This window comes from Anomaloglossus baeobatrachus (genome assembly GCF_048569485.1).
Source record: "Anomaloglossus baeobatrachus isolate aAnoBae1 chromosome 10 unlocalized genomic scaffold, aAnoBae1.hap1 SUPER_10_unloc_1, whole genome shotgun sequence".
Classification (NCBI taxonomy): domain Eukaryota; kingdom Metazoa; phylum Chordata; class Amphibia; order Anura; family Aromobatidae; genus Anomaloglossus; species Anomaloglossus baeobatrachus.
The window spans coordinates 231,847-254,467 of record NW_027441824.1 but is presented as its reverse complement, the minus strand read 5'-3'; the positions used below and the strand labels follow the sequence as shown (position 1 = coordinate 254,467).

Sequence of the window (22,621 nt, the reverse complement as noted above, 5' to 3'; positions counted from 1 at the left end):
GAGGTGCTTGTGTCCAAAAGGAGGAGTTATTCAGATTCATTGCAGTGGGCGGCGGCTGCAAAAAGCACCATTCTTCTTGTTTTTGCTCTGCAAAACAGCCTTTTCAAGGGTTGGCTTGGGTGACAAAATGTCTTCTGTAGGCGTGGGTTTGTCTCCCTCTCCCTAAGATGTGTCCGGTATAGGCCAGGGTGCCACTCAAGGCCGTAACCAATTCGGGTTATAGCTTCTCGGCCTTTTGGCTAAGATCAAGTGTAGTTTCGGAGGACGCTACCTTGGTCGGTACTGGAAGGTGCCTGGGATTGCACGTCTGCCGGCCTTGAGGAAGTGTGTGCGCCTTCTGGTGACACATAGCCCTCTTGTGCCTGGACGGTTCCCAGGCAACGGGAGGCGATCACCTTTGTTATTTTGAAGTCCTACTGATAAACAGAAAAAAAAAAAATTAAATCTGTTCTTATCAGTTTAATATCTGATACGTCCCCTCTCTGGGGACCATATATTAAATGGATTTTTAGAACAAGGAGATGGAAAAAATCTTGCTCTGTCCACTCCACGCATTGACCTGGTATTGCAGTACCTCCAGGACTGGTGCACCCCTTCTTAACCCAGTTTCCAAAAGCAGAACTCAATTCACCTGATTCAAATGAGCCCCATTAGTGAATTGAAAGAAAGCAAAAACTTTATATGCACCTCAATTTGGCCAATTCACTTTTCACACTTTCACCCTTTTTTTTATCTTTCACACCTTTTACTTGCTTTATTGATGCAAAAAGCTGTGCCAAATAGCAAACTCATCTCCACTCAACTTGACCAACTCTGCTATGTCCCGTGCAGTATCTTATTCTCAGTCTTATCTAGATCATTTGCAATTGAATAGAATAGATCCCTTTTGGCTGCTTATGACTGTGTAAAATATGTAGTTTTACTGGGCTGGGATGAGAGAATCCATTGAAGCATGGTGTAGGGATTGTGGTTCCTGTGTGCTAAGAACAGAGGCTGGCACCAGCCAGAAAGCCCCATTGCAGCCAATAATCACTTAATAACTTTTTCAACTTGTCATCATATGGGAGGCCTTCCATTCCTTGTAGTAGTCTAGTTGCCCACCTTTGAACTGACTCTAACTTCTGAATGTCCTTTTTAAAATGTGGAGCCCAAAACTGGTTCCCATATTCCAGATGTAGCCTTACAAGTGATTTATAGAGGTGTAACAATACGTTGGGATCACGGGATCTAATCTCCCTTTTTATACACCCTAAAATCTTGTCCCAAGCAGCATTCCATCAGCCTCTGGAAGGTTCCTGGCGCATTGCACAGCTCGAAGGGCATGCTTTTGAACTCGCAGAGACCCATAGGGGTGGCGAAGGCGGTCTTCTCCCGGTCTGCCTCAGCAACGGACACTTGCCAATAGTGACTAGTGAGATCAAGGGTAGAAAAATAATTTGCAGTTCTCAATGCAGCTAGCGATTCCTCAATACGGGGAGTGGTGCCGTCCTTCTTTTTTAACAGGATCAACAGAGCTGCCCAAAGGCTACAACTGTCACGGATAACCCCAGCCGCCTTCATGTTGCTCAACATGTCCTTGGTACACTGGCAATGTGAAGGTGGTATTGGCTTATAGCTCTCTTTGATGGGTGGGTGTGCACCTGTGGGGATGTGGTGTTGGACCCCTTTTATTCCCCCAAAATCTAGCGGGCTTCCCACCGGTAACCCGCTCCCCAGCTTGGATGGATGCTGAGGGAGCCCCTTTTGCCCGCAGGCTCTGGCCCTGGGAACTGTAGCCTTGGCGGTGACTGTGCTTCCCTCTACGGTGTGAGCTGTTGCCTTCAATCGGGTCTTGACTGCTGGGAAACCCTGGAGGTTCCTGTCGCTAACGGATTTGACCGGTTTTACGGCGACTCCTAGCCTGGTCGGGGTCCGTAGGCCCTGCCGGATGGTGCTGGCTTCTCTTCACTCCCCGATCTGGTACCGGCGGGCCACCGCCCATCCCCGGTCCGTACGGTTCACTCCAATCAGCCTCTCCTGCAGAAGGTCACCACCGTCTGCCAACCTTGCTGAGTGCCCGGGCCACACACCCGGACACGGTCAGTCTCCTCTCCTCTTCACTTCTCTAACTCCAAAACTGATCTCTAATCTGACTCCTTTTCCCGCCTCCAGGACTGTGAACTCCTCGGTGGGTGGGATCAACCGCCTGGCCCACCCCCTGGTGTGGACATCAGCCCCTGGAGGAAGGCAACTAGGATTTGTGTTTAGCTTCGGTGTGCCTAGCCGGAGTGTAGAGTGTGTTGGTGTAGTACCTGTGACGACCTGGCTTGTCCAGGGTGCCACATTCCCCTATAGTAAAATGCAGACCGTCCGCGGGCTGCCCGTCCATCACCGGTTTTATTTTCACAACTGAAAAAGAATAAAACGGTAAAACATGTAAAAGCATCATAAACATTTTACAACGGTACAGCTTCCGCTCTTCTCCCACCCAAACAACCTGGCCCTGATGCTGCCCCTAAGAAGCGGGCAGCACCCCTTGACCCCAGTCCAGCACCAAGTTGCCCGAGCGGGTTCTGTCTCTTTCAGGGGGCCCACGTCCAAGGGGACCCCTGAACCCCCGGAGGATCGCCACCGGTTACGATAGTGGCGGGCCTAGGCCATCCCTTTCCTCCAGGCCCATCCTCCCAAATCAGCCTCTCCGGAGGCGGTAACGGTGTCAAGCCAACAAACATTTTTATTTACATTGCACTAAGTTTGTGGTTGTCCTGCAAGTTCTCGGGCTTGTCCGTAAGCAGTTCCTTACGCAATGGTTGCACAGTCCCTACGGGGACAACAGTTGCCGGCAACGGCCGGTTTAATCACGGTTCAATCAGGTAAACTTCTTTGGTTGATCATCTTTACTTATCATTTAAAACTTTCAAACTGGTACACTCAACACATAAAGCCCCCCCCTTTTAAAGAGTAGTTTCCCTGTACCTAAGTGGGGGTCTACCTAGGTTGGGGCGAGTGGACCTTCGGGGTCCGGTGTCAGTGGTGACAGGCAGTGGGGCAGAGGGAACAGTCAGTTCCTCCTCCCTGCTATCATGTGGGGCAGGCGGAGGCGTAGGGGAGCTGGGTACAGGTACATCCCTGGGCACTGGCTCGCGGTTAACCGTTTCCATCATTTCTTCATCCACGGGTTGTGGGAACAGTATCACTGGAAGGATCACCGCACCGTTCTGTGTAGGCCAGTCTGCTGGAAAATCACCCATCATGGTGTGGATTACCTCTTTTTCCTTCTCCACTGGACTGGGAACTGGAGCCTCATCCGCTACTCTCAATGCTGGTGGGCACTTCTTCAGGTGGTCTCGGGAAACCGTGGCCAAAGTCCCCCCCTGGTCACGGCTGATCTGGTAGGCCTTCCCATTCTCCCATCCTGTGGGCTGGACTACATACGGGGTTTTTTCCCATTGATCATCCAGCTTGTGGGCCCTTCTTTTCCGCTTCAGCACTACATCCCCAGGTTGGAAGGAACCGGCAGGCGCCTTCTTGTTGAAGCACTGCTCCTGTTGTCCCCGACTCCGGCACAAGTTCTTTTCAACATACTCCTGGACCTGTCGGTACTGTGTCCTCCGCCGAGTGTCCCATTCAGCTGTCGACAGGAGTGCTTCTGAAGCTTCCAAGCCCATTTCCAGATCCACTGGTAGCCGGCCGGGACGAGCTCTCATCAGGTATGCTGGAGTGCATTTCGTAGAGCTGGAAGGGATGTTGTTGTACATATCGACCAGGTCAGGTAGCTTCTCCAGCCACAGGTTCCGTTCTTCCAGTGGTAACGTCTTGAGGAGGCCCAGGACCAAGTGGTTCATCTTTTCACAAATGCCATTGGTTTGGGCGTGGTAAGGCGTGGTCCGGATTTTCTTGCAGCCGTACAACTGGCAGAATTCCTGGAATACCTCTGCTTCAAAGGCCGGACCCTGGTCGGTAAGCACCCTCTCCAGGTACCAATGCGGTCAACAGAAATAAGCCTGGAAAGCCTTAGCAGCGGTGCGGCCGGTTAAGTCCTTAACTGGGACAACCACCAGGAACCTCGAGTAGTGGTCTACGATGGTCAGAGCGTAGGTGTACCCACTTCGGCTGGGGGTGAGCTTTACATGGTCAAGGGCAACCAGCTCCAGCGGTTGGTGTGTAATGATCGGGTGTAGGGGTGCCTTCTGGCTGGCCTCGTCCTTCCTTCTCAATGCGCAAGGGCCACATTCTCGGCACCAGTCCTCCACAGATTCCCGCATTCCACTCCAATAGAACCGCTCTCTTAACAACATCTCTAGCTTCTTCCACCCGAAGTGCACTGCACCATCATGGTATGCTTGCAGGACGGTGGGCACGTTAGCCTGGGGAATCACCAGCTGACGGATCTTCTCGTGAGTCTTTGGATTAATCAGCTCGCGATACAACTTCCCCTGGTGTAGGTATAGCCGGGTCCTTTCTTGCCACAGACGTTGGGCTTCGGCAGGGGCAGCAGGGTCTATACCAGCAGAACCCTGTTCCACTAGAGTCTTGACCAGGCGGACAGCAGGTGCCTGGTCCTGAGCTTCCTGCCAGTCCTGTCGGGGCAGCGGATCCAGGTTCACCCGTTGTTGGTAGACGTGCACCTTCTCAGTGAATGGCCGGTGAAATGCAGGCAACTCGATCTCTTCGAGGTCATCATCCTCTGGCCCCTCTTCCGACAGGTGGGGCATCCGGGAGAGTGCATTGGCATTGACGTTGGTACGGCCGGCCCGGTACTTGATGGTGAAATCGTAGTTGGCTAACCTGGTCACCCACCGCTGCTCCAACGCGCCCAGCTTGGCCGTATCTAGATGGGTCAGCAGGTTATTGTCTGTGTACGCGGTGAACTTGGCTGCTGCCAGGTAATGGCGGAACCGCTCGGTGATAGCCCACACCAGTGCCAAGAGCTCAAGCTTGAAGGAGATGTAGTTCTCAGGGTTCCTCTCAGTCGGTCGGAGTTTTCGGCTAGCATAAGCTATTACCTTTTCCCTTCTGTCTTGGACCTGGGATTTAGGAAAAAAACTGTGGAAGAAACAAGCGCAGAAATAGGGTCTTATCTGGTAGACAAGGGTATGCAAAAGTAAAGACAGGTACTCACCTGCTTCAGTTGTGACTGGCACAACTCCAATGTAAGCATATAAGCTGATGATGTAGCAGTGGTCAGCAGCAGCCCCGATGCAGAATTGGCAGAAAACAGATGGCTGGGAGAAAAACGGGTTAAATGCGGGTTAAACAAGACAGTACAAAAAAGTTGGTCATTCTTTTTTTGTACTGTCTTGTCCTGATGAAGAAAGTGGATATGCTTTCGAAACGCGTTGACTTGTGCCAATAAAGGAAAGGATTTATTTTATCCATCGGATTCGTGGTTTCTAGCGCAGCATTTAACCCGTTTTTCTCCCAGCCATCTGTTTTGGACCTGGGATAGAACAGCCCCCAAGCCCACATTGCTGGCGTCGGTGTAGAGGATGAATGGGCGGCTGTAGTCAGGGTACGCTAGGATTTCCTCTCCGGTCAGGGCTGTTCTCAGCTGGCGGAAGGATTCCTCATGCTTTTCTTCCCACACCAATGGGGCTACTAGGGATCTACCACCCTTGGTCTGTCCTACGAGGAGGTCTTGCATGGGGGCAGCCATCTTTGTGTACCCCTTAATGAAGCGACGGTAATATCCCACCAGGCCCAGAAACTGCCTCACTTCCCTCACTGTGGTCGGTCTCGGCCAGTCTTGGATGGCGGTGATCTTCTCGGGGTTGGGGGCGACACCTTCCGCACCAACCACATGTCCTAGGTACTGCACTCTGGGTTTCAGCAGATGACACTTTGAGGGCTTCAACTTCATCCCATACTTGGCAAGGGACGCGAACACCTCGGCTAGGTGCTCCAGGTGGGCTTCATACGTCTGTGAGTACACAATCACATCATCCAAGTACAGCAAAACGGTCCCATAGGCAGTCTTCTCTCGGTCTTCCGGTGCCACGGCCACCTGCCAGTACCCGCTGGTGAGGTCAAGGGTGGAGAAGTAGTTAGCGGTTCTCAGCGAGGCCAGGGACTCTTTGATGCGGGGCAGAGGGTAAGCATCCTTATGCGTTATCTGGTTAATCTTCCGGTAATCCACACACATCCGCATGGTGCCATCCTTCTTCTTAACCAGCACCAACGGAGCGGCCCAGGGACTACAGCTGTCCCTAATAACCCCTGCCTCCTTCATGTTCCTCAACATGTCTTTGGCGCATTGGTAGTGCGCAGGGGGAATAGGCCTGTATCTCTCTTTAATAGGGGAGTGTGTACCGGTAGGGATGTGGTGTTGAACCCCTTTAATCTGCCCAAAATCTAGAGGGTGCTTGCTAAAAACCCGCTCATACTCCTGTACCACCCGGTATACCCCTTCCTTGTGGTGTATGGGGGTATCATCAGTGCCGACATGTAGCTCTCGATACCACTCGCCTAACTCCCCCAGGGATGAGTGGGAACCGGCAGCAGGCGGTGTGACCGGGGGAACGGCTTCATGGATCGTGTGGGGATCTAGAGTGAGCAATTTGGCAAGGGTAGCGTACCGGGTGGTGCATGAATGCACACATATTGGTTTTATAATCTTATTGTATTACTTTATATTCTTATTTCACTTGTGCATATCTCCACCATAATCCTGGCTAAGAAATATAGCTTTTTTTGGGGTACACAGGTAGTAAGGTCTTCTTTCTATTTCTTTAGGGGTGATATAGCCTGGTGGAACTCTAGACCTCTAACATTATATATGCACCCTTTTTCTTTATGGTTCTTGGACACCTTATAACATTCTTCCATACATATATATCTTTCTCATAAATTATAAATAATTAGGCATTTTTATATATTTTATTTACATTTTCATAAATAACTTTTTACAAAGCATGGGGGACATTCTCACATACATATAATTTTCATGTACGCATTCTGAAAATTTACGCATAAACCGTACACACTCCTTTTTGTAACAATTTCTTTAACTAATTCGCTGAACTCTCATCCCGGATATTCATTCTTACACCGAATTTCCTGTTATAACACAACATTCATGATTTTTATTCAATTTATTTTTATTTTTTAGGTTTATTAGTAGTGATGAGCGAGTACTAAAAAGCTCGGGTGCTCGAAGCTCGGGCCGAGCCTCCCAAGATACTCGTGTACTCGGCCCGAGCACCGAGCCCAATGTTATCCTATGGGAGACCCGAGTATTTTTGTGAAATGACCACCGGCAGCATGTAGAAACCCTAAAAATGGCACAAAAGTCTCCGAAGAGTGCTCAAATGACATGGCAACAGCATGGGGAAGACCCCTTGAAGCATTTATCACTCAAAAGTCACAGCTGTGAATAATTTTGTCCGCGTTTTACGCCATTTTTACGGACTCACCAGAAAACCTTCCAAAATGACACCAAAATGATTTTTCATAGCGGAAATGTTAAGGGCACATACCCAATAGTGAGATAGAGCTAATGTATGTTACTTTTTGAGATCAATACATGAAAGATTTTACGTAAAACATTGTGTGGCACTCCGATGTCCCTGAGAAGAGACGTACATAAAGGCCTCTGAGTCTAATGTGCCCATTTTGAGGAACTGAGTCTTTGTAGTATTTTCCTTTGCCAGGGCAGTCCAAAATTGTGAGGTTCACCAATGCCCCTGCATACAGACGTGCATGATGGCCTGTAAACCTGAAGTGCCCATTGTAAGGAAGTGGGTCTATTGTAGTATAGCCCTTAGGCAGGGCAGCCAAAAATTGGGAGGCTCCACGTTGTCCCTGGATAGAGACGTGCATGAGGGCCTCAAAACATTAAGTGTCCAGTGTCAGGAAGTGGGTGTATTATAGTATAGCCCTTAGGCAGGGCAGCCAAAAATTGGGAGGCTCCACGTTGTCCCTGGATAGAGACGTGCATGAGGGCCTGTAAACCTGAAGTGCCCATTGGAAGGAAGTGGGTCTTTTGTAGTATAGCCCTTTGGCAGGGCAGCCAAAAATTGGGAGGCTCCACGTTGTCCCTGGATAGAGACGTGCATGAGGGCCTGTAAACCTGAAGTGCCCATTGGAAGGAAGTGGGTCTTTTGTAGTATAGCCCTTTGGCAGGGCAGCCAAAAATTGGGAGGCTCCACGTTGTCCCTGGATAGAGACATGCATGAGGGCCTCAAAACATTAAGTGTCCATTGTCAGGAAGTGGGTGTATTATAGTATAGCCCTTAGGCAGGGCAGCCAAAAATTGGGAGGCTCCACGTTGTCCCTGGATAGAGACGTGTATGAGGGCCTGTAAACCTGAAGTGCCCATTGGAAGGAAGTGGGTCTTTTGTAGTATAGCCCTTTGGCAGGGCAGCCAAAAATTGGGAGGCTCCACGTTGTCCCTGGATAGAGACGTGCATGAGGGCCTCAAAACATTAAGTGTCCATTGTCAGGAAGTGGGTGTATTATAGTATAGCCCTTTGGCAGGGCAGCCAAAAATTGGGAGGCTCCACGTTGTCCCTGGATAGAGACGTGCATGAGGGCCTCAAAACATTAAGTGTCCATTGTCAGGAAGTGGGTGTATTATAGTATAGCCCTTAGGCAGGGCAGCCAAAAATTGGGAGGCTCCACGTTGTCCCTGGATAGAGACGTGCATGAGGGCCTCAAAACATTAAGTGTCCATTGTCAGGAAGTGGGTCTTTTGTAGTATAGCCCTTTGGCAGGGCAGCCAAAAATTGGGAGGCTCCACGTTGTCCCTGGATAGAGACGTGCATGAGGGCCTCAAAACATTAAGTGTCCATTGTCAGGAAGTGGGTGTATTATAGTATAGCCCTTAGGCAGGGCAGCCAAAAATTGGGAGGCTCCACGTTGTCCCTGGATAGAGACGTGCATGAGGGCCTCAAAACATTAAGTGTCCATTGTCAGGAAGTGGGTCTTTTGTAGTATAGCCCTTTGGCAGGGCAGCCAAAAATTGGGAGGCTCCACGTTGTCCCTGGATAGAGACGTGCATGAGGGCCTCAAAACATTAAGTGTCCATTGTCAGGAAGTGGGTGTATTATAGTATAGCCCTTTGGCAGGGCAGCCAAAAATTGGGAGGCTCCACGTTGTCCCTGCATAGAGACGTGCATGAGGGCCTCAAAACATTGTTCCCATTGCAAAGGAGCGGGTCTCCTGTCGTTGTAATGTCCATTCTGCAAAGAATGGGCGAAAAAATTTACCACTGGGGGTATACCTGAAACAAAGGCCTAACTCTTGTAACGGTCATCATGGTGGCGCATGAGGAGAAGGAGGAGCAGTCCAGCGATTATCCAAAGTCCAGAAGTGTGTACCCATGGGTGACTGGAGGTACATGGCAAATTCCCGTTACAAACTTTAAATTCATAGTATCATAGTTTTTAAGGTTGAAGGGAGACTCTAAGTCCATCTAGTTCAACCCGTAGCCTAACATGTTGATCCAGAGGAAGGCAAAAAAAACCCCCAATGTGGCAAACAAGTTCCAATGGGGAAAAAATTTCCTTCCTGACTCCACATCCGGCAATCAGACTAGTTCCCTGGATCAATACCCTGTCATAAAATCTAATATACATAACTGGTAATATTACATTTTTCAAGAAACGCATCCAGGCTCTGCTTAAATGTTAGTAGTGAATCACTCATTACAACATCATGCAGCAGAGAGTTCCATAGTCTCACTGCTCGTACAGTAAAGAATCCTCGTCTGTGATTATGATTAAACCTTCTTTCCTCAAGACGTAGCGGATGCCCCCGTGTTCCAGTCGCAGGCCTAGGTGTAAAAAGATCTTTGGAAAGGTCTCTGTACTGTCCCCTCATATATTTATACATTGTGATTAGATCCCCCCTAAGCCTTCGTTTTTCCAAACTAAATAACCCCAAGTTTAATAACCTGTCTTGGTATTGCAGCCCACCCATTCCTCTAATAATCTTGGTCGCTCTTCTCTGCACCCTCTCCAGTTCAGCTATGTCCTTCTTATATATCGGTGACCAGAATTGTACACAGTATTCTAAGTGCGGTCGCACTAGTGACTTGTACAGAGGTAGAAGTACATTTTTTTCATGAACACTTATACCTCTTTTAATACATCCCATTATTTTATTAGCCCTGGCAGCAGCTGCCTGACACTGTCCACTAAAGTGAAGTTTACCATCCACCCATACACCCAAGTCTTTTTCTGTGTCTGTTTTACCCAGTGTTCTACAATTAAGTACATAATCATAAATGTTATTTCCTCTACCCAAGTGCATGACCTTACATTTATCTACATTAAACTTCAATTGCCACTTCTCAGCCCAATCCTCCAATTTACATAAATCTCCCTGTAATATAAAATTATCCTCCTCTGTATTGATTACCCTGCAGAGTTTAGTATCATCTGCAAATATTGAAATTCTACTCCGCATGCCCCCAACAAGGTAATTTATAAATATGTTGAAAAGAAGCGGGCCCAATACTGACCCCTGTGGTACCCCACTATGAACTGAGACCCAGTCCGAGTACGTACCATTAATAACCACCCTTTGTTTCCTATCACTGAGCCAGTTTTTAACCCAGTTACACATATTTTCCCCTATCCCCATTATTCTCATTTTATGTACCAACCTTTTGTGTGGCACCGTATCAAAAGCTTTTGAAAAGTCCATATACACAACATCCACTGCATTTCCCTGGTCCAGACTTGAACTTACCTCTTCATAGAAACTGATCAAATTAGTTTGACAGGATCGATCCCTCATAAACCCATGTTGATACTCTGTCATAAGGTTATTTTTCTTGAGATACTCCAGTATAGCATCTCTCAAGAATCCCTCAAGGATTTTACCAACCGTAGAGGTTAAACTTACCGGCCTATAATTTCCCGGCTCAGTTTTTGTCCCCTTTTTGAATATTGGCACCACATTTGCTATGCGCCAGTCCTGCGGTACCGACCCTGTTATTATGGAATCTGAGAAGATTAAAAATAATGGTCTATCTATCACAGAACTCAATTCCTGTAGTACTCTGGGGTGTATGCCATCCGGGCCCGGAGATTTGTCAACCTTAGTGATTTCGAGGCGGCGGCGTACTTCCTGCTGGGTTAAGCAGGTAATATTCAAGGGTGAATTTATGGTATCACTGGTCATGTCATCTGCCATGGCATTTTCTTGTATAAAAACCGTAGAAAAAAAGTCATTCAGCAGGTTGGCTTTACCCTCATCCCCTTCCACCATTTCACCAAGACTATTTTTAAGGGGGCCAACACTATCGCTTTTCAGTTTTTTACTGTTTATGTAGTTAAAGAATATTTTAGGATTATTTTTACTTTCTCTCGCAATGAGTCTCTCTGTCTCAAACTTAGCTAACTTAATTTGCTTTTTACATATTTTATTTAATTTTCTATAATTATATAATGCCTCATCACTACCTACCCTCTTTAATTCTTTTAAGGCTTTCTGTTTTTCTTTTATTGCTTCCCTTACAGCTCTATTTAGCCATAGGGGTTTCCTCCTATTTCTAGCATGTTTGTTCCCATAGGGTATATTTTCTGCACAAGCCCTATTCAGGATGCTCATAAAAGTCTCCCATTTGCTTTGTGTACTTTTATTACTTAGTACATCATCCCAGTTTATTGCACTAAGAACATCTCTCAACCGTTTAAAATTTGCTTTCCTGAAGTTTAGTGTCCTTGTAGCCCCTCTACTAGACATCTTACTAAAGAATACATGAAAACTTATTATTTTGTGATCACTATTCCCCAAGTAACCCCCAACTTGTATATTTGATATTCCGCTCTCATTCCGCTCTCATTTGCTGGTGGTGTGGTGAAGTCTGGCCCAATCCAACCCTTGTTCATCTTGATCAGAGTCAGCCTGTCAGCATTTTCAGTTGACAGGCGGGTGCGTTTATCTGTAATGATTCCACCTGCGGCACTAAAAACACGCTCTGACAAAACGCTAGCGGCAGGGCAGGCCAGGACTTCCAAGGCGTAGAGAGCCAATTCATGCCACGTGTCCACCTTGGATACCCAATAATTGTAAGGCACAGAGGAATGTCGGAGTACAGTTGTTCGATCTGCAAGGTACTCCTTGAGCATCTGGGCAAACTTAGGATTTCTTGTGGCACTACCCCGCACCTCAGGGGCTGTGGTACGTGAGGGGCTGAGAAAACTGTCCCACATCTTAAAGACTGTTCCCCTACCTCTGGCGGATTGGACTTGTGCCTCTCTCGGCTGTACGCCTTGGTTGTCCACTGATTCCTGACCTATGCCGCTAGCGTTTTGTGAGGGGAATGCTTTGCCTACTTCCGTGACTATGGCCTTCCGGAACTGCTGCATTTTGGTTGACCTCTCCGCCTCGGGAATAAGAGACATAAAGTTCTCCTTGTAGCGTGGGTCTAACAGTGTTACCAACCAGTAATGATTGTCGGCCAAGATGTTCTTAACGCGAGGGTCATGAGACAGGCAGCTTACCATAAAGTCAGCCATGTGCGCCAGACTCTTAACAGCCAGGACTTCAGTAGCCTGACCAACACGTTGACTGAACATGCTGTCCTCCTCCTCCTCCTCCTCCTCCTCCTCATCTACCCTGTCCTCTGGCCAGCCACGCTGAACCGAGGATATGACTGGTGTGCATGTCATATCCTCAATTTGGCCGGAGATTTGCTCCATGTCTTCATCCTCCTCCTCGTCATAGTCCTCCACTGCACGTTGTGATGAGACGAGGCTGGGCTGTGTGTTATCACCCACACCCACTACTGTTTCTTGCTGCAACTCATCGCGCTCCGCCTGCAATGCATCATGTTTGGTTTTGAGCAGAGACCGTTTTAGAAGGCAGAGTAGCGGTATGGTGACGCTAATAATGGTGTCATCACCACTCACCATCTTGGTGGAGTCCTCAAAGTTTTGGAGGATGGTACATAGGTCGGACATCCATCTCCACTCCTCAGGTGTTATGTGTGGAGTTTGACCCATTTCCCGACGGCTTAGGTGATGCAGGTACTCAACAACTGCCCTCTTCTGCTCACATATCCTGACCAACATGTGCAGAGTTGAATTCCAACGCGTGGGGACATCACACACCAGTCTGTGAGCCGGAAGATGCAAACTGCGCTGAAAGCCGGCAAGGCCGGCTGAAGCAGTAGGTGACTTTCGAAAATGTGCAGACAGGCGGCGAACTTTTACCAGCAGATCAGACAGCTCTGGGTATGACTTTAGAAACCGCTGAACCACGAGGTTGAGCACATGGGCCACGCATGGAACATGTGTCAGCTGGCCTCGCCTCAAAGCCGCCACCAGGTTCCGGCCATTGTCACACACGACCTTTCCTGGCTTTAGGTTCAGAGGTGTGAGCCAGTGATCTGCCTGCTGTTTCAGAGCTGTCCACAGCTCTTCTGCATTGTGGGGTTTGTCACCTATGCAGATTAGCTTCAGCACAGCCTGTTGCCGCTTCGCCGAGGCAGTGCTGCAGTGCTTCCAGCTTGGGACTGGTGTGGAGGGTACAGTGGATGAGGATGCGCAGGAGGAGGAGGAGGCTGAAGAGCATGACATTCCGGAGCTGTAGAGTGTGGGTGAAACACTGACTGAGGTAGGGCCTGCAAACCTTGGTGTGGGAAGGACGTGTTCCGTCCCTCGCTCAGACTGGGTCCCAGCTTCCACAATATTAACCCAGTGTGCCGTCAACGAGATGTAGCGGCCTTGCCCACAAGCACTTGTCCACGTGTCTGTGGTTAGGTGGACTTTGGGTGAAACAGCGTTGTTCAGGGCACGTGTGATGTTTTGTGACACGTGGTTATGCAACGCGGGGACGGCACACCGGGAGAAATAGTGGCGGCTGGGGACCGAGTAACGTGGGACAGCTGCCGCCATCAGGTCGCGGAATGCTTCTGTCTCCACCAGCCTAAAAGGCAACATTTCCAGCGCAAGCAGTCGCGAAATGTTAGCATTTAGAACTGTGGCATGTGGGGTGTTGGCAGTGTATTTGCGCCTGCGTTCAAAGGTTTGCTGAATGGATAACTGAACGCTGCGCTGGGACAAGGACGTGCTTGATGATGGTGTTATTTCTGAGTAGGCAACTGCAGGTGCAGGACCGGAGGAGGCTTGTTCGCAGGCAGCATGGACAGGGGATTGGCTCGCATGCACAACCAGCGAAGACGTAGCAGTGACATTAGCAAGCACTGCTCCTCGACTCTGTTGTACTTCCCACAAAGTCGGGTGCTTGGCTGACATGTGCCTGATCATGCTGGTGGTGGTCAGGCTGCTAGTTTTGGTACCCCTGCTGATGCTGGCACGGCAGGTGTTGCAAATGGCCTTTTTAGAATCATCTGGATCCAACTTAAAAAACTGCCAGACTCGGGAAGACCTAACATTTGTACAGGCACCTTGTGTCGTGTTGTTGTTCCGGGGAACGGTTGCCTGACTTCTGCCTGGAGCCACCACCCTGCTTCTTACTGCCTGTTGGGATGCTACGCCTCCCTCCCCCTGTGCACTGCTGTCCTCGCTCTGCATATCCTCCTGCCAGGTTGGGTCAGTTACTGGATCATCCACCACGTCGTCTTCCTCTTCCGCACCCTGCTCCTCCTCCTGACTTCCTGACAATTGTGTCTCATCATCGTCCACCCCTTGTTGAGACACGTTGCCAACTTCGTGAGAACGTGGCTGCTCAAATATTTGGCCATCTGTACATACGATCTCCTCATGACCCACTTCAACATGAGCTGGCGAGAGGCCAGAATGTGCGAATGGAAACGTGAACAGCTCTTCCGAGTGTCCAAGTGTGGGATCATTAATGTCCGAGGACGTGTACTCAGCCTTGTGGTAGGAAGGAGGATCAGGTTCTGAAATGTGCGGTGCAGTATCACGGCTACTGACACTTGACCGTGTGGAAGACAGAGTGTTTGTGGTGGTGCCAATCTGACTGGAAGCATTATCCGCTATCCAACTAACAACCTGTTGACACTGGTCTTGGTTCAAGAGCGGTGTACTGCTGCGGTCCCCAAGAATTTGGGACAGGACGTGCGAGCGACTAGATGTGGCCCTTTGTTGTGGCAAAATTAGAGCTTGCCCACGACCTCGGCCTCTGCCTGCACCACCATCACGTCCACTTCCTTGTTCCTTGCCAACGCCCTTGCGCATTTTGCAATGCTGTGCTGACGTGTATTCACTAGACTTGGGCGTTATATCAAAGTTTGTGCAAATTGTGCACCTGTACGCTGCCACCGACAGGCACACACGTGCGGTTTTTAAATGCAAGCACGGACGCACTAAGAACCTAACAGGTTTTAGGAGCAAAAATTAATGATGAGAACTCTGACACTATCAGCCACTGCTGACTGACGTGTATTATACACTACACTTGTGCGTTATATAATAGTTTGGTAAAAACGCACACAAGTGCACCTGTACGCTGCCACCGACAGGCACACACGTGCGGTTTTTAAATGCAAGCACGGACGCACTAAGAACCTAACAGGTTTTAGGAGCAAAAATTAATGACGAGAACTCTGACACTATCAGCCACTGCTGACTGACGTGTATTATACACTACACTTGTGCGTTATATAATAGTTTGGTAAAAACGCACACAAGTGCACCTGTACGCTGCCACCGACAGGCACACACGTGCGGTTTTTAAATGCAAGCACGGACGCACTAAGAACCTAACACAGGTTTTAGGAGCAAAAATTAATGACGAGAACTCTGACACTATCAGCCACTGCTGACTGACGTGTATTATACACTACACTTGTGCGTTATATAATAGTTTGGTAAAAACGCACACAAGTGCACCTGTACGCTGCCACCGACAGGCACACACGTGCGGTTTTTAAATGCAAGCACGGACGCACTAAGAACCTAACACAGGTTTTAGGAGCAAAAATTAATGACGAGAACTCTGACACTATCAGCCACTGCTGACTGACGTGTATTATACACTACACTTGTGCGTTATATAATAGTTTGGTAAAAACGCACACAAGTGCACCTGTACGCTGCCACCGACAGGCACACACGTGCGGTTTTTAAATGCAAGCACGGACGCACTAAGAACCTAACAGGTTTTAGGAGCGACAATTGCTGAGAAGTCTGACACTATCAGGACTGTTTTAGACTGTGTACACCAGCCCCAGATATGATGAAGGCTGGTATACGGTCACCACTAGGAATGGCTATATACCCTGCCTGCCTGCCTGCCTGCCTGCCTGTATACTGCTACAATAGTCCTGACAAGGACTCTTTTGGTCACTAGCCTGTATTCCAACCTGGCTATACCCTGCCTGTATACAGCAACAATAGTCCTGAGAAGGACTCTGCTACTGTACTCCGACCTGGCTATACCCTGCCTGCCTGTATACAACTAGAATAGTCCTGAGAAGGACTTTTGGTCACACTGTTTGCAGCCCTGCTACGGAAATAGCTATAAAGGGCCGCAAACCTTTCCCTGAAGCAGCGACCCTCTCCCTGCACTGACTGTCTGGATAGCTGTGAGCAGAGCACAGCGCGCCCGCCGGTATAAAGGCTCGGTCACGCTGTGCAGGCCGGCCAATCACTGCAATTCCACAACTAACAGGGCTGTGGCATTGCAGTGGTCTGCCAGCCAATCCCTGCATGAGGGCTGGCTCTCAAAAGAGCGCCAACATGCAGGGATGAAGACCACGAGTACAGCACGAGTATCGCGAGATTACTCTGTCCCCGTCGAGTAGACCGAGTACAGTGATACTCGTGCGAGTACCGAGTAGTAACAAGCATGCTCGCTCATCACTATTTATTAGTAAAATGGCTTACACTCCCCTTTTTTCCACTTTTTTCTTCACTACTTTTATAAAGAAATTTTTCCTTTCTTTATTCTTAATGCAATTTTATATAGCAACACCACCATTTTTTGCCACGAACATAATTTTTCTTGTCCGTCATCCCGTTCACCCTTACAGGGTTGTGGACAGATGCACTTGTCACTACACTTCTAAGACTCAATACAGGGTCTGGAGCTCAATGCTCCCTTTTTGTTTTTTTTTTCTTCTTTTTTTTCTTTTTTTCATTTTGTCCTTCTTCTTCTTCTTTTTCTGATTTTTGTCTCAAAAAGCTGATGAAATTTGAAACACTATACCCCAGTGATTTTATAAATGTTTCTCAATATATCACTTGAGAACTTTTATGGCCGGTATTGTAACAGTTGACCATCCCGGCAGTATTTGAAATACAGCAGTCAGTCCTCTGACGTAGCTCCATATGTGTATATATAGAGGTTCTTCCTCCTTTGATTGCATACTGTTCTTTTTTTGCCCTGATGAAGGAGACAGTGATTACTGAAACACATTGACCGGAAAAAAGAATAAAGAGATGAAATAATTAACATCAGTTTCCTTTGGTGACAGCGCGGCACGCACCCGATTTTCCTCCTATACGTTATTGCTCTTCTACTAGGGGCTGCGGCTGTCGCCATTTGTAACACGCATTTAGGGGTTGTGACTGGCACAACCTTAATAGGTGAGTGCAACTACTATTAATTATTTGTTACCTTACCAGGTAAGACCCTAATTTGTGCGTCTGCTCCAGAGTTATTTCCCTGATTATTAATATCTGACAGGCAGTGATTGATCCTGCATTCTCACCTTCCTCTCTGTTGCACATTCTTATTGTTCCTATATGCTCTCTATTTCCATCAGACTTTTTTTGTCCTTCGGTGGGGCTCTAACATATGTGCACCATTTATTATTTATTTTTATGGATTCCTTTCTTTTTTCATGCTAGTGTTCATTATGCAGTAGTCATTCATGATATATCTTATATTTGTGAATCCATTAGGGCTCTATATGTCTGGTGCATCACATTGGGTCTTTTCAGTGCACAATAGGCACCTTTTTCTGTTATGCTCTGCTGCCACCTTATGGACATCCTATCAGTGATGCCAGAAAAAAATGGACATGTCTCCGTGCAGCAATCACGGACACGCGGGTACGCCGCACGGAGACACGTGCAGTGAAAAATCACTGATGTGTGAGCAGACCCATTCATTATAATGGATCTGCGTATCTCAGTGATTCTGTTATGTTTAAAAAAAAGCACAAACGTACCAGAATCACTGACGTGTGAAACAGGCCTTATAGTGTTTTGATTTATGTATGTATTATACAACTTCTGTGGATCTTGTATGAGTGACTTTTCTTCATTTTATTGGATTGTTTTAAAATATTGAAATAAAGTCACGCTTCCTATGCATCCTTTTGTATTCTGATTGGCTACTATAATACAGTTTTTAGGCACTGAGATCGATACCAGAGGCATGGTCTTCCGCTTACCAGAGGATAAGCTCAAAAGGCTAAGGGACATAATAGAAGGGTTTAGTGCTGTTAATAAGGTGGCATTAAGATAAATGAAATATATCTTCTCGGTCTTCTCGTTTTCTTGCTGAGTTGTGCCAATGGACAGAGTTTTTTCTAGACATTTGCTATTGGAAACTCAGGGAACCAAAGCTCCTGGATAGAGTTGAGCGCGGTTCGTGGTTCGTGGTTCTCCAGTTCTAGGCTCGAGTGATTTTGGGGCATGTTCTAGATCGAACTAGAACTCGAGCTTTTTGCAAAAGCTCGATAGTTCTAGAAACGTTCGAGAACGGTTCTAGCAGCCAAAAAACAGCTAAATCATAGCTTGGTTTCTGCTGTAATAGTGTAAGTCACTCTGTGAATCAAACTATTATCACATTTCAGTGTATAGTGTGCGTGAACAGCGCCTTCAGATCACTGCTGTTTCTATAATGGCGATCGCCATTTTTTTTTTTTTTTTCTTGTCTTCCTTCCCTAAGTGCGCGCGTCTTGTGGGGCGGGCCAGCATGTCAGCCAATCACAGACACACACACAGCTAAGTTGACTTTGAGCCAGAGAAGCAACGGCATGTGTGATAGGATCTGCATGTCACATGTCCCTGCATTATAAAACCGGACATTTTCTTCACGGACGCCATTATCTGCCTTCTGCGTCTTTGGTGTCAGACATCACTGTCGCAGCTCCGTCCTCCTGAGTCCTATAGCCGATACAGCTGTATGCGCTGCATACACAGCGTTAGACAGCATAGGGAGAGCACTTTATAGCAGTCCTTTTAAGGGCTCAAACCGGCAGGGTCAGAGAGCCATAGGTGACAGGTCCTGCAAACAGCAACAGCATCTGTGTAGCCAAGGTCAGGGATTTCCTCCCTGCATTTCACCATTAGGAGGGAATAGAAAGGCAGGCTTCCATTCCTCTACCCAGAGCACCACAATCCTGCCACTGTACCCTCCTGTCCTCTGCACACTCCAACTCATTATAACTAAGCCATTATACTAGCAAACACTCAGTGTACCTAGTGGCATCCTATCTGTGGCTATTGGACTTTGCTATAGTCCCACTAGTGCAAAGACATTTGCAGAGCACGTCTGCCTGCATTGCACACTCCAACTTTTTTAAACTAAGCAATTTTACTAGCAAACACTCAGTGTACCTAGTGGCATCCTATACGTGGCTATTGGACTTTTCTATAGTCCCACTAGTGCCAAGACATTTGCAGAGCGCATCTGCCTGCGTTGCACACTCCAACTAATTATAAGTAAGCCATTATACTAGCAAACACTCAGTGTACCTAGTGGCATCCTATCTGTGGCTATTGGACTTTGCTATAGTCCCACTAGTGCAAAGACATTTGCAGAGCACGTCTGCCTGCATTGCACACTCCAACTTTTTTAAACTAAGCAATTTTACTAGCAAACACTCAGTGTACCTAGTGGCATCCTATACGTGGCTATTGGACTTTGCTATAGTCCCACTAGTGCCAAGACATTTGCAGAGCGCATCTGCCTGCGTTGCACACTCCAACTAATTATAAGTAAGCCATTATACTAGCAAACACTCAGTGTACCTAGTGGCATCCTATCTGTGGCTATTGGACTTTGCTATAGTCCCACTAGTGCCAAGACATTTGCAGAGCGCATCTGCCTGCGTTGCACACTCCAACTAATTATAAGTAAGCCATTATACTAGCAAACACTCAGTGTACCTAGTGGCATCCTATACGTGGCTATTGGACCTTGCTATAGTCCCACTAGTGCCAAGACATTTGCAGAGCGCATCTGCCTGCGTTGCACACTCCAACTAATTATAAGTAAGCCATTATACTAGCAAACACTCAGTGTACCTAGTGGCATCCTATACGTGGCTATTGGACCTTGCTATAGTCCCACTAGTGCCAAGACATTTGCAGAGCGCATCTGCCTGCGTTGCACACTCCAACTAATTATAAGTAAGCCATTATACTAGCAAACACTCAGTGTACCTAGTGGCATCCTATCTGTGGCTATTGGACTTTGCTATAGTCCCACTAGTGCCAAGACATTTGCAGAGCGCATCTGCCTGCGTTGCACACTCCAACTAATTATAAGTAAGCCATTATACTAGCAAACACTCAGTGTACCTAGTGGCATCCTATACGTGGCTATTGGACCTTGCTATAGTCCCACTAGTGCCAAGACATTTGCAGAGCGCATCTGCCTGCGTTGCACACTCCAACTAATTATAAGTAAGCCATTATACTAGCAAACACTCAGTGTACCTAGTGGCATCCTATACGTGGCTATTGGACCTTGCTATAGTCCCACTAGTGCCAAGACATTTGCAGAGCGCATCTGCCTGCGTTGCACACTCCAACTAATTATAAGTAAGCCATTATACTAGCAAAAACTCAGTGTACCTAGTGGCATCCTATCTGTGGCTATTGGACTTTGCTATAGTCCCACTAGTGCAAAGACATTTGCAGAGCACGTCTGCCTGCATTGCACACTCCAACTTTTTTAAACTAAGCAATTTTACTAGCAAACACTCAGTGTACCTAGTGGCATCCTATACGTGGCTATTGGACTTTGCTATAGTCCCACTAGTGCCAAGACATTTGCAGAGCGCATCTGCCTGCGTTGCACACTCCAACTAATTATAAGTAAGCCATTATACTAGCAAACACTCAGTGTACCTAGTGGCATCCTATACGTGGCTATTGGACCTTGCTATAGTCCCACTAGTGCCAAGACATTTGCAGAGCGCATCTGCCTGCGTTGCACACTCCAACTAATTATAAGTAAGCCATTATACTAGCAAACACTCAGTGTACCTAGTGGCATCCTATACGTGGCTATTGGACTTTGCTATAGTCCCACTAGTGCCAAGACATTTGCAGAGCGCATCTGCCTGCGTTGCACACTCCAACTAATTATAAGTAAGCCATTATACTAGCAAACACTCAGTGTACCTAGTGGCATCCTATACGTGGCTATTGGACCTTGCTATAGTCCCACTAGTGCCAAGACATTTGCAGAGCGCATCTGCCTGCGTTGCACACTCCAACTAATTATAAGTAAGCCATTATACTAGCAAACACTCAGTGTACCTAGTGGCATCCTATCTGTGGCTATTGGACTTTGCTATAGTCCCACTAGTGCCAAGACATTTGCAGAGCGCATCTGCCTGCGTTGCACACTCCAACTAATTATAAGTAAGCCATTATACTAGCAAACACTCAGTGTACCTAGTGGCATCCTATCTGTGGCTATTGGACTTTGCTATAGTCCCACTAGTGCAAAGACATTTGCAGAGCACGTCTGCCTGCATTGCACACTCCAACTTTTTTAAACTAAGCAATTTTACTAGCAAACACTCAGTGTACCTAGTGGCATCCTATACGTGGCTATTGGACTTTGCTATAGTCCCACTAGTGCCAAGACATTTGCAGAGCGCATCTGCCTGCGTTGCACACTCCAACTAATTTTAACTTAGCCATTATACTAGCAAACACTCAGTGTACCTAGTGGCATCCTATACGTGGCTATTGGACTTTGCTATAGTCCCACTAGTGCCAAGACATTTGCAGAGCGCATCTGCCTGCGTTGCACACTCCAACTAATTATAAGTAAGCCATTATACTAGCAAACACTCAGTGTACCTAGTGGCATCCTATACGTGGCTATTGGACCTTGCTATAGTCCCACTAGTGCCAAGACATTTGCAGAGCGCATCTGCCTGCGTTGCACACTCCAACTAATTATAAGTAAGCCATTATACTAGCAAACACTCAGTGTACCTAGTGGCATCCTATCTGTGGCTATTGGACTTTGCTATAGTCCCACTAGTGCCAAGACATTTGCAGAGCGCATCTGCCTGCGTTGCACACTCCAACTAATTATAAGTAAGCCATTATACTAGCAAACACTCAGTGTACCTAGTGGCATCCTATACGTGGCTATTGGACTTTGCTATAGTCCCACTAGTGCCAAGACATTTGCAGAGCGCATCTGCCTGCGTTGCACACTCCAACTAATTATAAGTAAGCCATTATACTAGCAAACACTCAGTGTACCTAGTGGCATCCTATACGTGGCTATTGGACTTTGCTATAGTCCCACTAGTGCCAAGACATTTGCAGAGCGCATCTGCCTGCGTTGCACACTCCAACTAATTATAAGTAAGCCATTATACTAGCAAACACTCAATGTACCTAGTGGCATCCTATACGTGGCTATTGGACTTTGCTATAGTCCCACTAGTGCCAAGACATTTGCAGAGCGCATCTGCCTGCGTTGCACACTCCAACTAATTTTAACTTAGCCATTATACTAGCAAACACTCAGTGTACCTAGTGGCATCCTATACGTG

At 47.5% G+C, this 22,621-nt stretch overlaps 1 pseudogene; it reads left to right on the top strand.

Annotated features, from left to right (window-relative positions):
* The first annotated feature begins 390 nt into the window (after positions 1-390).
* Positions 391-596, top strand: LOC142260358 (U2 spliceosomal RNA; annotated as a pseudogene).
* Positions 597-22,621: the final 22,025 nt, after the last annotated feature.